Source organism: Motacilla alba, chromosome 9 (assembly GCF_015832195.1).
Source record: "Motacilla alba alba isolate MOTALB_02 chromosome 9, Motacilla_alba_V1.0_pri, whole genome shotgun sequence".
NCBI classification, from domain to species: Eukaryota; Metazoa; Chordata; class Aves; order Passeriformes; family Motacillidae; genus Motacilla; species Motacilla alba.
Window position 1 is genome coordinate 3980410 of NC_052024.1, and position 6458 is coordinate 3986867.

Consider the following 6458-nt stretch of genomic DNA (forward strand, 5'->3'; position numbering starts at 1 on the left):
AAAGGCAGAAGTCAGGCAGGCAACGCCACCTCCAATGCCCACTGGAAACACAAAAATGCCCCCTAACTTCTGGGGCAAGCAGTAATAAGTCCACTGCAATATTTCCTGGTCTCCTCCCCCAAAGTGGCTTTCCCTGGCTTTGCCTTTGTCCCTGCCAGTGGGGAAGTCTTAATTCCATCCCTTACTCTCTTCCTTTTTCCTAACTTAACCCATGTACCCATCCCATGCCTGAGGTCCCTCTTCTGGCCACACAGCCAGCCCTTGGCTTTGTTTGTCACTCATCTTCGGCAAATATCCAGTTTATTTTGTGAAATACCCAGTTCAATTCCCAGTGCCACAAATGAAGGGATAGACAAAAACACAGGACTACAAAAAAGCAGAAGAGAACCAGCAAGTGGTGCTACAGCAGGTGGTACCAGCTGAATCCAGCACTGGCCATCAAGGCAGTCTGTGTTCCTCTGAAAAAAAGCCTCTGCAGATTTTTCAGCAACTTGCTGTAAAACCTTTGGAATACCAGTCAACCAAAACCAGCATGGGTGGGGAAAAGGGACAGGGGAGTGATGCCCATGCTGTGTGCCAATACCTGGAACCAAGCCCGAAATCTGAATGATGTAAGAAGATTATTTGTTATCCAATCCCTGACGGAAAACATGCCAGAGGTTACCTTTGTGACAGTCAGCTATACCTGCCTCATGGTATTTACTGGGAGATATGATACCAGTAACCTTCCTTTAAAACCAGAATCCTGGCATGTGCCCTGGGGTCAGACAGCACCTCATGGGCTTTGAGAGAGACCTCAATAAGCAACTATCAATTCAATAACAGGGAGAAGGCTGGGTCTTGCCTCCTCCAAACAGGATTTAACAGTCATAACACAACAGGATTCCAAGTCTTTCCTCCTTAAAATCCAGTTATTTGCTGGGATGTTGCTGAATTCAGAGCACACAAGTATCAATTACCATGATATGAGGACTCCCAGAAACTTCCCTTCACAGGTATTTCTCTTGCAGGTAAAAGATGTGGCATACACACAAGTTATACATGTGTGGATACTTTTACCAGACTCACACTGACATACATTTGTAAGCAAGTTCCTTATAGAATTTTGTTTCTTGATTTTGCTTTGTTTCCATGCTTGAGTTTGTTTTGTTGTTGGGATCTTTTATTCAGGGGGGAGAGATGGCTGTGTCTCTTTTCTTTCATCAATGCTAAATAAATCTATCTGCTCCATCCCCAAACTTTTCCCAAGTGGTTCTCTCATCGCTGAAAAATTGTCAATAAAACAGCAAAACTGTTGCTGGAAAACAGCCCCAGACACTGTGCTGTGGAGCGTAAGAGAATCTGGTACTACTTCCACTCTGCATCAACAAGTAAATCCATTTTATTTTGCAATTAAATTAAATTAAATAACATCATTTAAGGGAGGTCACATAAATGTACCTGTGCTATTCAATCCTTTCGAAGGCAAAACTTTTCCTGGGAGTCACCACTTCTTTGTGTCTTGCAGCTGCTGAACCAATCCCTTCCCTTCTTCTAGCGCTGTTTTTCCACTGAAGTTAAACTCGCTATGACTTCCTCAAGATGAGCCTTTTGTGGTCTATCTTTTCTCTCAGGTTTCTCCCTGTTTTTTTTTTTTTTCCTGCCTGCTGCTTTGCAAATGCCTCTTTTGTGTCTCTAGCTGGACATAACTCCTTGCTCCAACCCCTGCTCCTCACAAAAGAGTGACATGCCTCCCTCGCTGCCTCAGCAACACAGCCAGCTCCCACAGGCCAGGCAGCTGTGGCCAAGGTCAGCCCTCTGCACCCACACGAGTGCTTACGTGTACTTTAGGTACTCACATGCTAATATAGCTAGAAATAAGTTGTAAAATATTGGTAGGTATCATTGAAGCTTGAGAGATCAACGAGATGCAAGATTCAACAACATAGAGCCAGTTGGGAGAGAAAAGTGAAGTCCAGCAGCAGGACCAAAGAGAAGTATCTGTATTATATGGCAGCTGCCACAAGTGATTCCTGTACTTCTGCAAGACTGCTGGAAAACATCAGACCGTGTGTAGGCAGAAACACCACAGATCACCTAAACGAAGGACAAATTAACTATTGCAGCTTTAACACACTTTTTAAATGAAACAAACTCAGAACACTAATCACAGCCCGATTACTCCTCCTTGTTGCAATTAAAACCTTAAATGCATAAATCCTTTAGTAGTAACTCAGTTTTTCCCCTTGCTTTGGCTGGAACTTCTTCTCCCCATTTATTGATACATCTTTTTCCAGCCTGACTTTCTGATTTCCTCCCACTGAAGTTGCACCATGAGAGTTAAGGGCCAACATGAGTTCACAGAAGGAAGATGTGGAAAAAGACCACTAGAGTCATTAGGCATTCAGGACTTATCACTTAAGATGGGAATGCAAATCACAAGATTTTAATAGACTGTTTATATCCTAAAAATCTGCTTTCTTTTAAAGCTAAAGGGCAAATAAATACAAACATAAATATAAATGCAAATGTCTCAGGTCTAATTCCACATCCAGGATAAGCTAGTAACATCGTTCTTCTAAACCCAGGAATTTCTAAAATGGAAAGAGCTCTTGAAACAACACTAGATTCTTGACTTAATCATCAGTCTAGCATGAACACCTGGAGGCCAGAGACCACCTCCAGGTGCCCTAAGTCCTCGGCAATCCCCTCCCCGAGAGGCCCTACGGACCAGGGCTCTCCCTTCCACTCCAAATGCAGTCTCACAGGCCACAATAAACGCCACAGACCCTGCAGGAATAGCTTCTAGACCAAAGGCCTAGAAAAAACAATAAGGAAAATAAAAAAACATGAGCCAAGCCCAACAAGCTACACAATAGCATGCTGCTCTCAAAGGTAGGGTAATTAGGAAGAGGAATAAAGGCTTAATCCTGCAGCTGGGTTTTATTTTCCTGTCTCTTCTTTATCTGTTTTCATATTTTAATATAATAACACCTACTTAATTTCTGCACAGACACATGCTGCAGAAGTTCTGCAGGCCCTGGGCCTCTCAGTACCATGCTCCTGGACAAGTCAGACTTGTTACCTTCTGGGTGAACACACCTTTCTCAGCCTGCTTTAAAAACTTTGTTGCAATTTCTTCAGTGGTGCACAGAATCCCAGAACCACAGACTGGTTTGGGTTGGAAGGGACCTTAATCACCATCCAATTCCACCCCATGTTATGGAAGGGAACCTTCCACTAGGCCAGGCTGCTCCAAGTCCTGTCCAACCTGGCCTTAAACATTGCCAGGGATGGGGAAGCCGCCCCTAGTCTGTATATCTTTGTCAAGACTGTAACAACATTCCCCTAAGGGTCCAAAACACCCATGGGAACACTTGCCAGCCTCATTATTTCACTCTGAGGTTTATTTTCTAAGCTCTGCACAATACAGGCCTGAGGATTTCCTTCTGTAGAATTCTTGAATACAAAACAAAATTGAACCATGGTTGAGTGACTTTTTTTCCAAGAGAAACATTTTCACATAAATAGGATACTCTACAAAAACTCACCACTGAAATTGTCAAAACCCTCCCAGTTGTGGTAAGTGAAGCATTCATTCATAAGGGAGGGTTTAGATTGGATATTGGCAAGCAGCACAGGCTACCCATCAGCCACCATCCCTGGAAGTGTTTGAGATGTATGGATGTGGGCATGGGTCAGTGGTGAACACAGCAGTGCTGGGTGAAGGGCTGGACTTGATGATGTTGGAGGTCTTTTCTATCCTAAATGATCCTATGATTCTAACCACACACCTGCATTCAGTTTGAATGTTCTGGACTGGTCCCAGCGCCACTGCTGACTGCTCTGACCATCTGATTGCAGTAGTGATTGGAGGAATTACCCAAATTTTCACAGCAGCACAACCCTAAGTGAATTTGTACCATTTATACCATTTGTACCATTTATAGAAGCTTAACAAGCTTCTATCTACAAAGAGAATCACATGCTTTGGAACAGGCAGTATCACCTGGAATACTGTAACCACTGAAACATCCCAATTTTCTTCAAAAAGGTGCAAGCTGCACAGTTTGCCTTGTCTGGGATGGCTCCCACTCAGATAACAGCTATGGAAAGCCCAAGGTTACAAAGCTCTCTTCTAAAACACCATACTATCTTCAGAGGTAGCCTAATGTTAAATGGGAAAAGAACAGCTACTTGACTGAGAATAAACACCCCTAACCTACCAAAATCAAGTTACTATTGTTGCCATTCAGCTGTGCAACAACCAGCAACAACATTATGATCCAATTCTGATTCAATGAGAAACCTCCCTCACCATCCCAGTGCTGGTAAGTGAGACTAATGAAGAAGTAGGGACCATAATAACCTTCAAAATCATAAGAAGATACGTCAATTTTTTCACCCTATCGGGCAAAACTGGGGGAGAGATGAAAAAGAAGCCAACAGAAAAAAATCAGCTTAACCTGCAACAAAGGAGGAGACAGGAGTATCACACTACCAGCTGTGGACACACCAGAATGAGCGACATAGAAAAACCCTGGAGCAATCTTTAGCTGTTTCTTATAAAAGCTACTTGGAAAACTGTCCTTTGAGAATGATCTGGACTTACTTGGCAGCAGTGGCAAAGCTCAGGCTGGCTGGTGACACTGCCTCTGCCACCCTGCAGTCACATAGCACAAGTTACTGTTTCATATCTAGTGAGAGCTCTTCCTGTGCCTGTCATCCTGATCCCTGTAAAACTATACTGTGGACCTTTATGAAAAAGGTTGTGTGTTTTTGCTGTGGATAGCTCTGCCTATGATTTGGGCCATATTTTATGAAAATCCATGTACAAATAGGAAGACTGGTGTTTTTAACAGCTTGAATCTAATCAGGCAAAGTGTTAGAAAAAAAGGGTTAGAAAAACTGGCAGCTCGTACTCAAACACAGGGCTTTAGCAGATACACAGCCACATATCAGGTTATTGCTTCCTTTCCTGCTTCACCTCTGATTTATGTTCCTTTACCACAGAGAGGGATGCCCAACCTTCATATGAAATAATACATGAAACACCACTTCCAAGTCAGGTTTGGGGAAAAAAAAAACCCCAACACAAACCTACTATCTGTTGCCTTCTAACTGAAGACAGTTGTCAGAATAGAACCAGTAGGAAAAGTGGAGACTAAATCACCAGGCAGGTTCTTCACCTACCCTACTAACAGAAAAGATGTGATAAAGCAATGCAGCACATATGAGTGTGCAGATTTTTCTCTGCCATTACACAACAGGACAAGAAATTACTCTTTTAAACACCTTGGGACTGAATGTCCCCAATCTTAACTTCACAGGCACAGAACTGAGAATGTTTCAAATTCTAAACTAAGTGAACTCAAAGCCCTTGCCTCATCTTACAAGTTAACTGATCTCTATATTACCAACATTCCCAGCAAAATCTCCTCTCCTGCTTTTTGTCTTTCAATGGAAGAAATTATTCTTGCTAGTTATGAAACCTCCCCTACTGTTTGGGGAAAGCCATCATGGGAGATGCTGCTTATCATGTGCCGTTTCAGCTATAGCTCAAGAATCACCAGTGCCCCGTGCTTAGCCCTTTTCAGGGTTGCTGGTTTGCTGGATCATCCTGGTCTATAAATAACCCGAAATAAAACCACACTGCAGGCATAGAGAGCAGGTCAGCAGATGCTGAATCTCCCCTGGTATCATGCACAGAGGCGGCTGACGCTACTTGCAGTGTCACAGGTGAGGCCAAAACCCTCCCCCAGCGCGGCCCACGGCGCAGCCTCAGCCTTCGGCAGCGGCGCGAATGGAGACTGCCGCACTCGGAGAGCCCGCAGCAGCCCGGGCCCGGGGCACAGGGCAGGGCTCCACCAGCCCAAGGCGGGGGGAAGGCGGCCGCTTCCTCAGGCGCATCCCCTCAGCGGCGGCGCGTCCCAGCCCCGGCCGGTGCGCCGCAGGGGAAGGAAGCGGGACATGACTCATGGCTTTTGTCTGCCCGCGGGCGGCCCCGCAGCGCTCCCCGCCGCCGAGGCGGCGCGGCGGGCGTTGGGGGGCCCCGGGGCGGCGGAGCGAGGCCCCGGGGCGGCCCCGCTCGGTGCGGGGTGCGCGGGCGGCACGTGGCCCGCGCTGCGCCAATGGCAGCGGCCGCGACCATAGAGCGGGGCCGGGCGCTCGCCGCGCAGCCCGCCCGCCGCCCCTCTCGCCGCTGCCGCCATCTTGCTGCAGGCGACGGAAGGAGCCCGGCCACGGCGCCGGGCCCGCGCCTTCCTCCCGCTCACCTGAGGCGCTCCCGCCCCCGCCCTCCCGCGCCGGGCCCGGCATTACCTCTAGTCGGCCCGCAGCGAAGCCTATGCTGGGTACGAGGCCGACGGCCCGGCCGCCATCTTGGTGCAGCACAGGGGATGCGCGTGACCTACAACATGCGGGCGGCCCCGCCCCGTCCCAGCGGGTTGCTATGGGGACGGGGCGCGCGCGTGCGTGCG

At 47.2% G+C, this 6458-nt stretch overlaps 1 protein-coding gene across 1 annotated transcript in view; it reads right to left on the reverse strand.

The window, feature by feature from the left end:
- LOC119704345 (high density lipoprotein binding protein) overlaps window positions 1–6439 on the reverse strand; it is a 38973-nt gene extending 32534 nt beyond the window's left edge. Inside the window, exon 1 of the mRNA XM_038145419.1 lies at window positions 6301–6439. The gene's annotated coding sequence lies outside the window, so the exon portion shown is untranslated. The remainder of the gene's footprint in view (window positions 1–6300) is intronic.
- Window positions 6440–6458: the final 19 nt, after the last annotated feature.